Genomic DNA, 18,142 nt, shown 5'->3' with positions numbered 1-18,142 from the left:
GGGGAAATTTCAAACTTTAAATTAAACGTCACAAAAACGGAAATATTAAACGTAAATATAAATAGGATAGAGGAAAGACTATTAAGATCAACTTTTCAATTCCCCTGGGTGAGGGAAATTAAATATTTAGGAATTCGACTAGCAAATACTATAAAAAAAATATATGAAACTAATTACATACCTCTCCTGGATGAAATAAAGGCTGAAATAAAAAGGGTAAAAAATAGACCCATATCCTGGATAGGGCGAATAAATTTTTGTAAAATGGTCCTACTACCCAAAATTGTATATAAATTCCAAATGATCCCTATTGCTCTACCAAGATCTATGCTTAACACACTGAAAAAAATAATCATGAATTATATATGGAGCCACAAGAAGCACCGAATCTCCTTACAGACTCTGAAACAACCTAAGTCTAAGGCCCCTTTCACATTGAGGAGTTTTTCAGGCGGTAAAGCGCTAAAAATAGCGCTGCTATCCCGCCTGAAAAACTCCTGCACTGCAGACTCAATGTGAAAGCCCGAGGGCTTTCACACTGAGGCGATGCGCTGGCGGGAGACAAAAAAATCTCCTGTCAGCAGCATCTTTGGAGCGGTGAGAGGAGCGGCATGTATACCGCTCCTTCCCATTGAAAACAATGGGAACCGCGGCAATACCGCCCGCAATGCGCCTCTATAGAGGCGCATTGCGGGCGGTATTAACTCTTTATCGGCCGCTAGCGGGGGTTAATACCGCACCGCTAGCGGCTGATACCCGCGGCAATTCCGGCGGTATAGCGCCGCTATTTTTAGCGGCGTTATACCGCCACCGCAGCTCCCGCCCCAGTCTGAAAGGGGCCTAAGGGAGGTCTCGCAGTACCGGACATAAAAAAATATTATGAGGCGGTCATAATATCAAGAGTGGTGGAGTGGGCCAGGGTCAACAAAGAAAAAAGGTGGGTCGGTCTGGAGAACACACTATCAAAGGTGAAGCTTGAAGCTATAATATGGAATCCCCCCCAATTTAGAGAATTAAGCACGAAAACACATGAGATTACTAAAAATGCACTTAAAGTATGGAACACGGTCTATAAAAAAACAGAGAAGGACTTTAACTCACCCCTTATAGCACTGAAAAATAATGATTATTTTGCACCAGGGAAAACACAAGTGGGGGGAAATTGGATAAAGAAAGACACGGCACAATTAAAGGACATAATTAAAGACGGACACTTGATAACACTTTTAGAACTAAAACAAAAAAAAAGTTTGATGGAAATCAACGAATGGAGGTATCAACAGCTCAGTCATTTTGTTCAAAAGTTACCACCTCCACTAAGATCAGGTGACCAGCTAACGGAGATGGAAAAATTATGCTCTACAGAGACCTCTAAAGGCACCATCTCAAAGGTGTACAGGATCTTGGTGGAGTATGACGAGCAGGAGATTCCACCATTCATTGAAAAATGGGAAAGGGAACTTGGAATACACCATGATAGGACCCAACTAAAGAAAATGTTGAAACTGGTACACTCCTCCGCGGTAGATAGCCAAACCGCTGAAATGAACTACAAATGTATTGCTAGATGGTACATAACACCGAACAAATTACATAAATTCAAAGAAGACCAATCAGGACACTGCTGGAGGGGCTGCGAGACCCCAGGAACCATGGCCCACCTTTGGTGGGAATGCCCCAAAATAAAGAGATTCTGGGAGAAGATATTGGAACTTATAGAAGCAATCACAAAAAGTAAAATAAAGAAGGACCCATGGACCATTCTCTTTCACGGAGGGGAAGAAGGGATCAAAAAATACAAAGACTCCCTGGTGCCGCATTTGTTGAACGCGGCAAAGAAGCTAATTCCTAGAAAATGGCAAGAGATAGAATGCCCCATGATATGGGAATGGATTGACGCGGTGGAACAAACAAACATACTCGATGGAAGAACTAAGGGAAGGCATAGAAGGGAACAATAAGGGTCAAAGTAAGAAATGGGATAGATGGAGAGCTTTTAAGAGGTCTTGGAGCTATGTCGAAAATCTAAGGGCTGACACTTGAGATTTCGGAAGAGATAAATAAAGAGGCTGAGCGTGGTGAGAGGGAAGATCTGGGGAGGGGAGGGAAGGGGAACAAAAACGGGAAAAGAAGATAGTATATTTTGAACTTTGTTAAAATAAACACTTAAAAATTATACTATAACAAATTATTAAAAAAAAAAAAAAAAAAAGAGAAAATAATGATAAGAAATATACAAACAAAAAAAAAAGCAAGATAAAATCCCACCTTTACTAATGATGCAAAGCCAAAATGGAGACGCTAAAGGGCCGGTAAGAGAACTTGTGCGCTCCAGGTAAAACTCTACTAGGTGGAGTCTGAAGTAAAGGAAAAAAAAAAGACATCAGTAGAAAAAGCTTCAAAATTTAAAGAGAACCGGTCACCAAAACTTGCAGGTAAAAAGCCCCAAAAAAATCAAGTACTGGAAATGCTCACTTGCAGTGTTTTTCCTTTCCATGAATCATTGTTATTGACTTGCAATGTGCCTCTGAACATGCTAGAAAGTTTGACCAATGCAGAAAAGTCATTCCCCTAGCACCGCCCCCTCCCTTTTTGCACATTATATCCTTCTCTTCATCTGGGAGTGTCCAATTACTGCCTGTGCTGGCCCAGCTCTTCCACCCCTCCCTATTTAAATGTTTATTTAGCAGCCAGGAGAGAAGCAAAAGGAGAATACTTTACTGCCCTGGTGCCCAACCTGCTGCCTTTTGGCACTTTTTGTGTGGCCCTCGGAGCTTCTGCAGACACTGATCTGTATTTCCCTATTGCCTCATTATAATAGTGGTTTCTAGTAGTCTCATGTAATAGGTCTCTGACTGTCTCTTGAATCGCATCTGCAATCTCCAACTGTCTCCTGTGCTGCATCTGCAGTCTACAACTGTTTCTTGGATTATGTCTGCAATCTCTGACCATCTCCTGTACCATCATGCCCATGGTCTCTGACCATCTCCTGTACCATCATGCCCATGGTCTCTGACCATCTCCTGTACCATCATGCCCATGGTCTCTGACCATCTCCTGTACCATCATGCCCATGGTCTCTGACCATCTCCTGTACCATCATGCCCACGGTCTCTGACCATCTCCTGTACCATCATGCCCACGGTCTCTGACCATCTCCTGTACCATCATGCCCACGGTCTCTGACCATCTCCTGTACCATCATGCCCACGGTCTCTGACCATCTCCTGTACCATCATGCCCACGGTCTCTGATCATCTCCTGTACCATCATGCCCATGGTCTCTGACCGTCTCCTGTACCACGCCCACGGTCTCTGACCATCTCCTGTACCATCATGCCCATGGTCTCTGACCATCTCCTGTACCATCATGCCCATGGTCTCTGACCGTCTCCTGTACCACGCCCACGGTCTCTGACCATCTCCTGTACCATCATGCCCATGGTCTCTGACCATCTCCTGTACCATCATGCCCATGGTCTCTGACCATCTCCTGTACCATCAAGCCCATGGTCCAAGATGGCACTCAGTAGCAGTCTCAGGGCTCTTGGATGTCTACAAGAGGGAGGCTTTTACAGGTAAATAACATGCTGTATATACTTGATTATAAGCCGAGGCACCTAATTTTACCATAAAAAAAAAAAAAATGGGAAAACTTATTGTAACGGACATATGCATGCTGCCGGGACAGTTATAGTCTTCCTGCAGGGAGGACTACAAGGAACTGCATGGCTGGTCACAATTGGATGTACCACATTGTATTCTGAGCTCAAAGGGTTAATTGGACAAGTCTCTTTCATTGCTGAATGCTAATGTTCCCTTCGCATAGCTAATGAACTCTTTTGTGGAGGTAACAGCCCCCTGTGAGGTGTATGCTGATGGGGATTATGTGTGAGTGATAATTGTTTTAAAGGTTAATTGAATTCTATTGTCTGATCAAGCTAAGTTGAGGAGCCGAAACGGCTAGCGGCTGATTGGCTCAAGGGAAGGTCATTCTTTCAAAGTGTGTGTATTGAAGGCCCCCTGGGGGGGGGGAAGTGTCATTTGTTTCTGTACAGTTTGTAACCAGATATAAGGAGGAAAAATGTGGCATTAAATGTCAGTCCTGCTTGACTCTGCAAACGTAGTCCGTCTCGTTTCTTGGAAGGGCGTTCGATGGGATATACCGGCGGTACCTGCATATCGCAGCTTGCCAGGGAAAAGGACGTCTCCAGCGGCTGAGACCCTCACACCGGTGGGTAGCCGTTACACTTATTGACTCAAGTATAAGCCTAGGGGGTCCATCTGCATGCCTCATTGTGCCTCACTGTGTCCATGTGCATGCCTCACTGTGCCCATGACTAGACTGACGTTTAACATGGTAGTCTATGGAAGGGGTGCCTGGCTTTGAAAAAAAAAAAAAAATAATAATCGGTGCTTCCCGGCCGTAGGTCCCCTGGACAACAAACTTTGCACACTTGTAGAGGAAGAGCGGGGCTACATGTGTGCCAAGTTACGGCCAGTCGGTACCGGGTCCCCAAAGTCCGGAAGATCAGGCGCAAAAAGGTGACTCAAGTATAAGCCGAGGGGGGCATTGTCAGCACAAAAAAAAAACATGCTGAAAAACTTGGCTTATACTCGAGTATATACGGTACATAAAATATGTTAAATGCAACTGCTCGGCTGTTATTACAAGCAGATCCCGCCGCCTTCTGTCCCACTGGGGGGCCCAAGCGACCAGCCTGCACGTCCGCTGGCTGGCCGGAGTCTCGGATCCAGTAACCCGGAAGTGATGTCATGACATGCTTCTGGCTTACTGAAACCTTTAAAGGGTTGTAAACCCTCAGGGTTTCTCACCTAGAGCCCTGGTTCACACTGATGCTACTTTGAAATCGTGCTACTTTACTTTCAAAGTAGCAAGGTCAGCGATTTCAGGTGCTACTTGATAGACATTTGTGTGGCTTCATACCCAGATGTCTATAGAAATCGCACCTGAAATCGGCAAAAGTAGCGCAGGAACTACTTTTGCAAATCGGTGCGGCACCACAAAATCAGTGTCGCACCGATTGGAACAGTGCCATTGCCTCCAATAGGCTGTGACTTATCATGCGATTTGATCACTCAAATCGCATGACAAATCGCTCCAATGTGAACCTAGGCTAAAGCAAAGTTCCACCCAAAAGTGGAACTTCCGCTTATATGTTTCCTCTGCCCCCCCCCCTCCGGTGTCACATTTGGCACCTTTCAGGGGGGAGGGGGGAATGGGAAATTTTGACAGGTCCAGGAAACGGGCCGCGGCCAGATCCACTGGAAGTTCCTCCGCCGCTGAGGTAATTAGAAAGCGCAGCGTGCTTCACTGCCTGGTTCCCTTACCAGGAATGGTAGCAGCAGCACCCGGGAGTCGATCTGAAGATCGATTAGGGTGCCGACATCGCGGGCTCCCTGGACAGGCAAGTGACCCAATATTAAAAGTCAGCAGCTACAGTATTTGTAGCTGCTGACTTTTCATTTTTTTTACCCAGGCTGGACCTCCTCTTTAAAGGAGTTGTAAACCCTCGCCATATTTAACCTTAATGCATTCTATGCATTAAGGTGAAAACCTCCTGTGCTGCAGCAGTGCCCCTGAGCCCCCCTATACTTACCTGGGCCCTGTAATTCCCACGACGAGAACAAGCACATCAGCTCTGGTCGTTGTCTCGTGTCCCGATTTGGATAGATTGATAGCAGCGCAGCCATTGGCTCCCACTACTGTCAATCAAATCTGAAGACACGGGTGCCGGGGAGCGGAGCCGAGTCCTGCTGTCTCTGTCTACGGATGCAGCAGCAGGACACAGGCGCGCACCCGCACGACAGCACTTCTCTGGCGGGACACTCGAGAAGAGGAGGAGCGCCGCTGAGGGACCACAGAAGAGGAGGATCGGGGCCACTCTGTGCAAAACCACTGCACAGTGGAGGCAAGTATGACACGTTTGTTTAAAAAAAAAAAAAAAATGAACAATTACAACCCCTTTAAGGTGAAAAACCTTTTGTGCCGCTGCAGCGCCCAGAGCCCCCCTTTAACTTCTAGTGACAGGGGCGAGCACAGAAGCTCCAGCCGCTGTCTTGGGTCCTCATTGGATAGATTGATAGCAGCAGAAGCCATTGGCTCCTGCTGCTGTCAATCAAATCCAGTGACATGAGGGGCGGGGCCGAGTCATGCTGTCTGTGGTCGTACGAGTGCCCCCCCAGGTAGAGTGGCTCTCTATGGGGCACTCGAGAAGAGGAGCCATGAGCGCCGCTGAAGGACCCCAGAAGAGGAGGTTTGACAACACTGTGCAAAAACCAACTGCACAGAGGAGGGAAGTATGGACACACATTTGTTAAAAAAAAACAAAAACACTTTACAATCACTTTAAGGCAGGGGTCTCAAACTAGCAACCCCCCAGCTGCTGCAAAACTACAAGTCCCATCATGCCTCTGTCTGTGGGAGTCTTGCTTGTAACTGTCAGCCTTGCAATGCCTCATGGGACTTGTAGTTTCACAACAGCTGGAGGGCAGCCAACGCGAGACCCCTGGCGTAAAGGTATGATAGAATGACTGTAGTAGAAACCCTTCCCCACCAGAGACAGTGTTTCTTCTATAATAATAATAAAGACTTGCCTCCTGCTTTACATTGTTTGGAAGTAGTCTAGCCATATATTATTTTTCTTATTGTAGCTGGATACAGTAGGGAAGGAGATGGGAGATTTCTCCCTCACTTCCTGTTCTAATAATAACTGTTTTAGCAGACAAGCCGTATGGGCAAGGCTGCATGCTAGATGGTAAGGGGGGAGGAAAGTAAAATGTTTGAGTTGTCACCACAACAGGAAGTGAGGAGAAATCTTCCAATGGGCACACCTGTTCTGGTGACAACTGTCTGATGAGGGGAGGGGATACCTTTCATCTCCTGGTGTGTCTCAGCGACAGGAAATGAAACTTCTGATTTCTTCCCCAAACTATAAACAGGCCCAGAGGGAGGAAAGCAACATATGGAGTGCTGTATAGAATGTGGTGAGCAGTATAGAGTGTTCCTGAACTCTCCCCTCCCTCTCTGAGTCCCGCACCCCTCCCCCTCACCTGCAGCTCCTCAATGAAGACAACGATGGGATAGGAAGAATCACCCCGTCAGCTGCCATGATCACTTCTTCTTAGCAGGCAGAGAGGGGGTGGGAGGAGCCGGGGATACCAAAGCTGTCAAAGGGAGTACACATGACAAGCTCTCTGGTGAGAGGGGGGCGGGACCGGCTCTGACGACCATATAATACTGAAGTTGTGCTGCTGGTCATTTATACAGCAAAGGTGTCCTGCAGATAGAGGGAGAGACGATAGCTAGTGTATTGAGGGGAGGGGCGGGCACGTGCCGAAGACGAGTCGGCCATTTTTACTAAGGGATCAGGGAAACGAGAGCTCATTAACCACTTCCATACCGGTCCTATTCTGATCTCCTTCATGTAAAAATCATAATTTTTGACTGGAAAATTATTAAGAACCCCCAAACATTATATTTATATATATATATATATATATATATATATATATATATATATATATATATATATATATATATATTTTAGCAGACATCCTAGGCAATAAAGTGGCGGTCATTGAAACTTTTTTTTTTTTCGCACAGTATTTGCACAATCATTTTTCAAACGCCTTTTTTTGGGGTGGAAATTAAAAATTAATTAAATAAAAAATAACAAAACAGTAAAATTAGCCCATTTTTTTTGTATAATGTGAAAGATGATGTTACGTCGAGTAAATAGATACCTAACTTGTCACGCTTTAAAATTGCGCACATTCATGGTTGGGCCAAACTTCGGTACTTAAAAATCTCCATAGGCGACGCTTTAATTTTTTTTACAGGTTACCTCACAGGTGTGGTTTGAACGGCGTTTACATATGTGGGCTGGACTTATGTGCGCGTTTGCTTCTGGGCGCAAGCTACTGGGGACAGGGCCGTTTTAAATATTTTTTATTATTTTTTTTTTATTATTTTTTTTTTTATTTTTACATTTTACTTTTTTGATCACTTTTATTCCTATTACAAGTAATATGAATTGTTAGTGACAGGTCCTCTTTATGGAGACACTATTTCTTTACATTTTTGTTTTTTGATCACTTTTATTCCTATTACAAGTAATATGAATTGTTAGTGACAGGTCCTCTTTATGGAGACACTATTTCTTTACATTTTTGCTTTTTGATCACTTTTATTCCTATTACAAGTAATAGGAATTGTTAGTGACAGGTCCTCTTTAAGACCCCACATCTCTCCTCCAGGCTGGAAAGCATGAGATCGGGGAAAAAAAAACCACTGATCTCATGCTTTCAGCCGCGATTTACTTCCGGGTACCCAGGCATGATGTCATAACGTCGCGCCCGGGCCTCCGACAGTCATAGAGATGACTATGGTCACCGGAAATCTCGATTCCTCCTCATCCAGCGGTGCTGATTCGTTCTCCTGGCTCCCGATGGCACGGGAGAGCCCGGAGAAGCACCGGATGGCAGCGGGAGGGGGGAACGTCCCCTCCCGCCACCTATAAGAACGATCAAGCGGCGGAACCGCTGCTATGATCATTCTTATGGTGCGAAGAATCGCCGCCTGAAAAGAAGGATATCTGAATGATGCCTGTAGCTTCAGGCATCATTCAGATACCCCCCCCCCCTAAAGTCCAGGACGTCATATGACATACTACGGTAGGGAATTGGTTAAGATAACACCCATGGCAACCTGTTATTTCCATGTTATTCAGACTGTTCTCATTTCATAACCTGAAAACAAAAGTATTGAGGGGGCTGGCTCTGGCGAAATTTGATTCTCCACACAATTCCATAGCTCCCAACTATCCCTGATTTCGAAGGGACTGTCCCTGATTTGCAACAATGTCCCTCTCTGTCCCTCTTTCCCCCTCATTTTGGTCTGATCTCTATAGTTCTATATAAAATGCACTTTTTGTCTTTCAAAAAGTGTTTCCCAGTGCTAAACCTTTCATCCAAATTCTAAATTGCTGCAATTGTAAATTTTAAAAGCAAATATAAAGGAATAGCAGTGGTAAAAAAAAAAGCACTTGTAGATTTAATTAGCCTTTTTTGGGGTTATTTCCCCTTTAAGGGGGTGTGAAAGGGGGTGTGTCCTATGCCTACATATGTTTGCTAGTAGGTGTCCCTCATTCCCACCTCAAAATGTTGGGAGGTATGCAATTTCAGAATGGCGACAAAAGGCAGGGTGCGTTTGCAATACCGTGTGACGCGTAGTGTAATTTTGCTTGCTTGTTTGCAGCGTGATTTGTTATGGGACAAAATTGCACCGCGTTTATTCTGAAATATAGGCATCGCAAATGCATGCCTCATTCATAGTTGGCAACATTATCCAAAAATTTATAGGGACGCTTTTTTGTCATAATTAGGGGGTGTGGGTGAGAAAATGTGGCGCAACAAAAAATGGGCGTGGTTTAAACTTAAAGCGGAGGTTCACCCTCAAAATGAACTTTCCAGCATCCTTAAAGTGGAAGTAAAATCATAAATTTAAAATGCAAATGAAGGGGAGATCTATCCGCGCTTAGGATTCAATATGTTTGCTGCTGCCTCCTTAGGTAATCACAAAGTGCGATTAATGTTAACTAGTGCTGGTAATAGGATAATGGCGCTGCAAATAAAATTCCACTGAGTTGGTTCCAAATACTATGCAAAGTAACAAGTGTTGGGTAATCCTGTTCAGGGGTAGATCCAATGTAGTGAACCTCCCCTATTAGTGAACGCAAATGGATTTTTGTTACCCTGTTTGCTGGTGCCAAAAAATATATATGGCTGCCACTTGAGTGGCGAGTGGAGAAAAAAAGGGGGGAAAGACCCTGCCTGAGTCCTTACAATCGTCTGGTGTCCCAGTGATGTGGGCGTTCGTGATGGGTGTTGTTACTAGTGATTGTTGTTGTGCCAAAATCGTATAAACAAAAAAAAATTATATATTAAAGAATAAAAATATATATATAAAGCTTGAATCGGTGTCTGTTGGGAGACTCGACCCTGTATGGGTATCCTACGGATCCCCAATAATATATGCACTGTATTAATTTCTGAGGTGAAAGTGCATTGAAGGTATGTGCATTAGCATGCACCCCCCGTTATATCTATCGTGCACAATAAGTGGTCCCTGAGTGCTAAGAGGTGTTCAAGGGGTGTAGCGCACCAAAGTGTGAATCCCTAATAAAGTTCCTTAACCGGTGCCTTATACTTAAGTGCTACTAAACCATAAGTAGTATATAAGTATATAAGTGAATACCAATGCAAAACCAATTGCTTATAAAAATGTGAATCCTACTGTCCCTCCTGGGACTAGAAGATCTGTAGCAAAAAATGTGTCAAAAATCACAATACATAAAAAAGAAAATAAATAAGAAAATAAAGAGAGACACAAGTCCCAGTAATTTAGTGCTAATAGCAGGTGTAGTAATTAGCATCCACTCTAGAGTCCGGTCAATCAGGAGCGGTGTTTAGACTAATTACATAGGAACTTAACAGAGTTTATCTAACAGTTTTCTTCCTTTATTCCTGCATACGGGTTAACAGATTTAAACTGGTGACTTTTGGGTGCCGCTTCATTTGGTTAAGGCGGTGACATCTGTGCTCCCCCACATAGGTCCCCACTCACCGGATGTCGTCACCCCCCAGGGGGCAAAAAGCGGATGGTAATGGTACCTCGATGCCTGTGGAGTCACGACCTGTTATCCCAGATCCTCAGCTGTCTCCTTTTCCGGGGGCTGCAAATTGAATGTGGTCCTTTCCAGGTTGTCCTCCAAAGTCACTCAGTGGTTAAAACGAAAAAAACAAAGGGAACCACATAGTGTAATATGTTTTTAAAGTTTAATTGGGTAGCACCCAAAAACTATATTTATTTAAAAATGACAGGGGCAATTGTATGCCTCCACTGGAAGCCCTGCACAGAGGGGGGCTCCAATGAGCCAATATATAAAAAAATTTACGTGAGCTAATCGCCAGCACGCCTACCTGTCTCAGCTGTTTTCCCTGCTTTAGAACCGACAGCGCCTAAGGAGGATTTTATACGGCGCTAGCAGCAGCAGCCACACTATTGAGTGTGAGACCCATAGGCCAGTGCAGTGTGTCTCTCCACCTTGTGTTTTCTTATTTTTATTTTTTTATTATATAATTTTTCTTGTGCACGTAATTTTTTTTATATATTGGCTCATTGGAGCCCCCCTCTGTGCAGGGCTTCCAGTGGAGGCATACAATTGCCCCTGTCATTTTTAAATAAATATAGTTTTTGGGTGCTACCCAATTAAACTTTAAAAACATATTACACTATGTGGTTCCCTTTGTTTTTTTCGTTTTAACCACTGAGTGACTTTGGAGGACAACCTGGAAAGGACCACATTCAATTTGCAGCCCCCGGAAAAGGAGACAGCTGAGGATCTGGGATAACAGGTCGTGACTCCACAGGCATCGAGGTACCATTACCATCCGCTTTTTGCCCCCTGGGGGGTGACGACATCCGGTGAGTGGGGACCTATGTGGGGGAGCACAGATGTCACCGCCTTAACCAAATGAAGCGGCACCCAAAAGTCACCAGTTTAAATCTGTTAACCCGTATGCAGGAATAAAGGAAGAAAACTGTTAGATAAACTCTGTTAAGTTCCTATGTAATTAGTCTAAACACCGCTCCTGATTGACCGGACTCTAGAGTGGATGCTAATTACTACACCTGCTATTAGCACTAAATTACTGGGACTTGTGTCTCTCTTTATTTTCTTATTTATTTTCTTTTTTATGTATTGTGATTTTTGACACATTTTTTGCTACAGATCTTCTAGTCCCAGGAGGGACAGTAGGATTCACATTTTTATAAGCAATTGGTTTTGCATTGGTATTCACTCATATACTTATATACTACTTATGGTTTAGTAGCACTTAAGTATAAGGCACCGGTTAAGGAACTTTATTAGGGATTCACACTTTGGTGCGCTACACCCCTTGAACACCTCTTAGCACTCAGGGACCACTTATTGTGCACGATAGATATAACGGGGGGTGCATGCTAATGCACATACCTTCAATGCACTTTCACCTCAGAAATTAATACAGTGCATATATTATTGGGGATCCGTAGGATACCCATACAGGGTCGAGTCTCCCAACAGACACCGATTCAAGCTTTATATATATATTTTTATTCTTTAATATATAATTTTTTTTTTGTTTATACGATTTTGGCACAACAACAATCACTAGTAACAACACCCATCACGAACGCCCACATCACTGGGACACCAGACGATTGTAAGGACTCAGGCAGGGTCTTTCCCCCCTTTTTTTCTCCACTCGCCACTCAAGTGGCAGCCATATATATTTTTTGGCACCAGCAAACAGGGTAACAAAAATCCATTTGCGTTCACTAATAGGGGAGGTTCACTACATTGGATCTACCCCTGAACAGGATTACCCAACACTTGTTACTTTGCATAGTATTTGGAACCAACTCAGTGGAATTTTATTTGCAGCGCCATTATCCTATTACCAGCACTAGTTAAAATCATAAATTTAACAGTTTGAAAAAGCAGTTACATTCCTGGCATGCCGGGAATGCTAACTGTCACATTGGTTGTGCTCTCAACCAAACTGTCAAACCATCCAATGGCTGGTGTCATAACTGATCACATGTGCAGCATCATGGCAGTTGAAGATTAAACAGAGGCCAAGACGCGCCTTAGCAGCCGTCAATCAACTCCTCTTCGCTTAGAAACGCCCATTCCCCGCAGGATTCCCCGCTCGGAGCCAGAAAACAAGGGCTCATATAACGATAAGTACAAGTAAAAAAAAAAACGCATACTGCAGATGTTAGCAGTATGCTACAGCTAATGTCAAAAAGTGGATTTCTCTTCCGTTCAAAGACGGACACAGCCTTCATTGACATTAGGGTTATGCTTCTTCCTACCAGGAGAGTTTAGGCAGAATTTAACAGCACTTAAAGTGTTAAAACCTTTCCTTCGTGCCGCTCCTCCCAGGGGGCGTGGCTCCCCAGGCATAACCCACACCCTGCTCTAGGAGCCTCAGTCTTTTTCTGCCTAACGACAGGAGAGGAGTCAGGCGCTTCTGGAGTCCTGTACTCTGGAGTTTTTTTCTTGCGATTTTTTTCTCGCTTTTATTATTTTGTTCCTGCATTTTTGAATCCTGTGATTCTTCTATCAACAGCCGACAGGGTGACAGGCTGGGTCTTGACTCTTGTAGTCCCCCCATGTTCGGCCATCGAGCGTGTGCCGGCCCTTAGCTCAGCTTTGGGACGTCCACGACAGGCCCCGTTGCTCCAGGGGCGGCCGGGGAACTTCGGTTCTAGGGCACACATATGACCGGTCTCTATGGCTTTGTCACAGTGTGTCTGGCCGACAGCCATGCCGTTTACGGACGTTGGTTCTGTCTGGGATACCTCCAGCCGGGTAGTCGCAGGACGGGTAAGTAGTGGCCCCTTACTCAGGTAAGTGGTCTGGCTGGAATGTTTCCCTGGGGAGGTCGACTGAGGGTCCGCCCTGCTTTCCTCTCTCCCCTTCTTCTCCCTCCTTCCCCTGACTGGGTAGTGGCTGTGAAGGGGGGCCTACTGGGTTTTCTTTATTACCACCGGTACCTGTGTGTTGTTGGGGGACTGTGTTGTTACTCTGGGGGGTGCTGCTGTGTGCTGCTGTGTTCTATGAGGTGAATTTTACCTCAGACGGCGGCCATCTTGGAAATCTCCTTGGTAACGCTGTGATTCTTCCATGAGGTGACAGACAAAGCACAGCCAGTGCTGCTGTGTTCTATGAGGTAATTTTTACCTCAGACGGCGGCCATCTTGGAAATCTCCTTGGTAAAGCTGTGATTCTTCCATGAGGTGATAGACACAGCACAGCCTCTGGTATCTTGTACCAGTTTTAGTGCTGTAACAGTTTTAGTGCTGTGAAACGCTGTGAATCTTCGTTGAGGTGACAGACACATCACAGCCAGCACATCAGAGCACACCTCAGGTTTTTCAGCTCTCTCTGCAGCTGGGTGGGGTGGTGAATACCAGGGGCCCCCATGCTCTGCAATAGCAGCAAGGAGGTGACCAGTGGGGTTTTTTTTTTGTCCTGCCTTGCAGGGTGGGTGACTCAGCGCTGACACTATGGAACCAGGTCTCCCTCTCAAGCTATGCCTGAGTTAACCCTTAACGCCCCTTCCCCTGCCACATCTGTTATGTTGGCTGTCCTGGGTTTCTTGCCAGGTTTGAAGCAGCTAGTGCCCGGATGGGGGGTAAAAAGCGCCCCCTCCTTGAGCCTGCTTCTGGGGATGTCTCTGACACAGAATCACTGTTTTTTTCTGGTTCTGTTATGTCAGAGGCTGCGGGTTTAACCCTTATGGATAGTGAGGATGACTCTGCTGCAGTCAGTTGCTGGCAAGAATTTGTTGAAGCTCTTGTTTCTGCGGTGCGTGAGACTCTAAAAATTGAGGATGTGGCGGAGACACCTCTGTGTCAGTACCAGCAGACTACCACGCACCGCTGAAGTGTTTCCTTGTGTTCCTTATTTGGTCAATATGTTATACAAGGAATGGGATGCACCGCATAAAGTTTGTCAAAAAACTTTGCAACCCGTTACCCCCCCTTGAGGGGGGCTTTAAAAAAAAAAAAAAAGTAGGGCTCTCCTCCGCCAGTGGACCCCCCTGTGTCCAGACTGCGCAAGGCCACCACGTTGCCTGTGGAAGGGGCTCCTGCATTTCAGGATCCCGCTGATAGGAGAGTGGAGGCCGTGGCCCGCTCCCTATTCACGGTGGTGGGTTCGGTGGTGAGGCCGGCTCTGGCCGGGGGCCTGGTCAGGCCCCGACTAAAAGGGCAAAGCTCCTGCTGCAGGAGCTGGAAGAAGGGGCTTCCGAATCCTCTAGGGACCTGGCTGAACAATTGGTTCAGGGTCAGAACTTTCTCTGCGAGGAGGCCATGGATACGATCCGGGGCTTCCGTCTATGCAGTGGTTCTGCGCCGCCTTGTGTGGCTGAAGAGCTGGTCTGCGGACTAGTCCTCTAAGGTGGCCTTGGTGATGGCCGTTAAGGGTGAACGGTCCTTTTGGGACTTCCCTGAATGGCATCATTGAGGATGCCACGGGTGGTAAGCGCATGCTGTTCCCACGGTCTGGGAAGGGCTAGGGACCTCGCCCTGTGCAAGGACCCTCCTTGCCTACCTCCGAGCGTTTTTTCGCCCGCCCTGTGCGGTGGGGGTAGGTCTACATGGTGCTTGAATCCCCGCTGCGGGGTAGCAGCGCACCTGATACCGCATGCCTAACAAGTCTGCGGACATACCTGCTTCCGCCTGAAGGTCTGCTCCCGCCCGTGTCTCGGGTGGGAGACTGGCTTCGCATTGCGAAGTGTTTTCCTTGGGGTACAAGATTGAGTTTCTCTCTTGTCTGCCAAACAGGTTTTTTCCCTCCGGCCTCCTCCAGTTCGCCGGTTGGCTCTGTCAGGGGCTGTCCAGGATCTTCTGGTCAGGGGAGTGATTGTGCCAGTTCCCTCGTTGGAACGGTCTCAGGGTTTTTACTCCATTCTGTTTGTCTGTCAGGGGCTGTCCAGGATCTTCTGGTCAGGGGAGTGATTGTGCCAGTTCCCTCGTTGGAACGGTCTCGGGGTTTTTACTCCATTCTGTTTGTGTCCCCACGGAGGATGGGGCCCGGTCAATCCTGGGCCTCAAGTCCCTCGTTTGTTTTGTCAAGGTGCAAACTTTTAGGTGGTGTCGATTTGCTTGGTAATAGCGGCACTCCATCAGGGGGATTTTCTGGCATCCTTGGATGTCATGAACGTGTACCTGCATATCCTCAAACCACCGGAGATTCTGTGCTTTGCGGACGGGGGGGACCATTTTCAATTGGTGTCCTTCCCATTCGGCGGGTTTTCACCAAGGTGCTCGTCCCGATACTGGCCCGGCTGTGACAGCGGGGGTTTGTTATCATGGGATGTCTGGACGACATTCTCTTCTTCGAGCTCTGCATTGGTGGAGCCGTGTCTATCACGTGTCAGGCTCTCCGAGTGTTCGGCTGGTTTCTGGATTGTCCTGAAATCAGGGTTGATTCCGTCTCAGGGACTGGAATACCTGGGACTAGTCCTGGGTTCCGCCGGGGCGGGAGTGTTTTTCTCCTAACGGAAAAACTTCAGACTCTGCTATCTGCTGTGCAGCAGTTGCCGACCCAGAAGCGGTCATCTCTGCGATTCTGCAGGAAGGTTCTGGGTCAGTTGGTAGCCTCTTTCGAGGCGGTTCCGTATGCCCAATTCCACGCCAGGATACTACGGAGGGAACTGCTGTCACGATGGGACTAGCTTCCGTCATCTCTGGATTACCAGATTCAATTGAGTCATCTGATCATGTCTCCCCTGGTGTGGTGGCTGGCGTTTCCGGTGCTTCGGGTCGGAAAGTCATTTTTCTGCAGGCCACTGGACAGTGGTCACGACGGATGCCAGCCTCTCCGGTTGGGGAGGGGCGCTTGGGGCACCCAGGGGCACTGGACTCAGGTGGAGTCCTGCCTACTGATCAACGTTCTGGAGCTCCGAGCAATCAAGCTTTGCCTTGCCAGGTGATCCCTGGATCTACAGGGCCGACCGGTCAGGATCCTGTCCGATAACACCACGGCCGTGGCGTAGGTTGATCATCAGGGAGGCACACGGAGTTCTGTTGCAGCGACGGGGGTCGCGCACATCCTTACGGTGGGCCGAAGGGTCCGTTCCGGCTCTATCGGCCGGGTACATTCCGGGAATACGGAATTGGCTAGCCGACTACCTAAGTCGCACTGCACTGGGCCAAGGAGAGTGGTCTCTCCACCCGCAGGTGTTTTGGGGTCTGTGCCGAAAGTGGGGCACTCCGGACGTGGACCTTCTAGCGTCCCGTCTCTATCAGTAGGTGCCACGGTTCGTGGCCAGGTTTAAGGACCCGTGGGCGGACGCGTCAGGCGCGTTGGTGGCTCCTTGGGGTCACTGTCGCCTACTTTACACCTTCCCTCCTCAGAAGCTTCTTCCTCGCCTGCTGCGCAGAGTGGAAGCTGTAGGGATTCTATCAGTCCTGATTGCCCCAGATTGGCCGCGTCGCTTCTGGTACGCAGACCTGATGCGTCTGGTGGCAGACGCCTCCTAGCGTCTTCCCCTGGGAATTGATTTTCTGTTACAGGGTCCAATCTTCCACCCTGTTTCACAGCCACCGGTCTTAGCGGCGTGGCTGTTGAGAGCCAGGGGCTTAAGGACCGAGGCCTATTGGGCTCGGTGGTCTCTACCATGCTGCCTGCACAGAAGTCTACCTCACGTAGGTTTTTTCCTCATACATGGAAGGCCTACTTCTCTGTGTGTGGGGAGATGAACTGTCACTCTCGTACATGCGTTGTGTACAGGACTCTGCTGTCTTTGCAGCAGGGAGTGGTTCAGACTCTCGCCTTACGTACGGTTAGGAGCCAGATTTCTGCTCTGGCTGTTTTTACTTGCAGCGACCCTTGGCATCGCACTCTTGGGTGCGTACGTTGGGTCAGGGGGTCTGGCAGGTGGCCCCTCCGGTGCGCCCTCCATTACCCCCATGGGACTTGAATTTAGTCCTTTCAGTGCTTCGGGATGCTCCCTTTGAGGACATTCGGGAGGTTTTTTGTTTATTGTCACAAAAGGTGATTTTATTTCTGGTAGCAATTACCTCGATCAGACGGGTGTCTGTCTGTTCTGGCGGCCTTTTCTTGCAAGGCTCCCTGCTTGGTCATCCGTAAGGATGAGGTGGTGCTGCGGCCGCAGCCGTTTTTTCTCCCTAAGGTCGTTTCGGCTTTTCACTTGGATGTGGACATTGTTTTTCCATCCTTATGTCCTCGGCCGAAATGCCAGGAGGAGGCCACTTTGCATCCTTTGGATGTGGTTCGGGCCCTACGAGTGTACTTATATGTTACGGTTCCGTTCCGGAAGTCGGGCTCACTGTTCGTGTCGGTGGCTGGCCCTACAAGAGGGCCTGGCAGTCTCGTCGGCCACCGTTCCTAGGTGGTTCCAACGGATTGTGCTTCAGGCCTATGCCCTGAAGGGGCGTGCGCCCCCCTTTCGGGTTAATGGCGCATTTGACCAGGACGATCGGGGCCTCTTGGGCTTTCCGGCATCATGCCTCTGTGTTACAGCGGTGTTAGGATGC

The 18,142-nt window shown here is 47.4% G+C and overlaps 1 protein-coding gene across 4 annotated transcripts in view; it reads right to left on the bottom strand.

Annotated features, from left to right (window-relative positions):
* Nucleotides 1–7,173, bottom strand: part of ENOPH1 (enolase-phosphatase 1) — a 140,670-nt gene extending 133,497 nt beyond the window's left edge. Inside the window, exons 1-2 of one of the 4 annotated variants that reach the window (XM_040325175.1) lie at nucleotides 7,075–7,173; nucleotides 2,269–2,357 (exon numbers count right to left, since the gene is read on the bottom strand). The gene's annotated coding sequence lies outside the window, so the exon portion shown is untranslated. The remainder of the gene's footprint in view (nucleotides 1–2,268; nucleotides 2,358–7,074) is intronic. The other 3 variants (XM_040325168.1, XM_040325193.1, XM_040325189.1) reach the window with 3 other exon arrangements.
* Nucleotides 7,174–18,142: the final 10,969 nt, after the last annotated feature.

This window comes from Rana temporaria, chromosome 1, assembly GCF_905171775.1.
Source record: "Rana temporaria chromosome 1, aRanTem1.1, whole genome shotgun sequence".
NCBI lineage: Eukaryota > Metazoa > Chordata > Amphibia > Anura > Ranidae > Rana > Rana temporaria.
The sequence above is the reverse complement of the archived record's forward strand: the minus strand, read 5'-3'. Positions and strand labels throughout refer to the sequence as shown.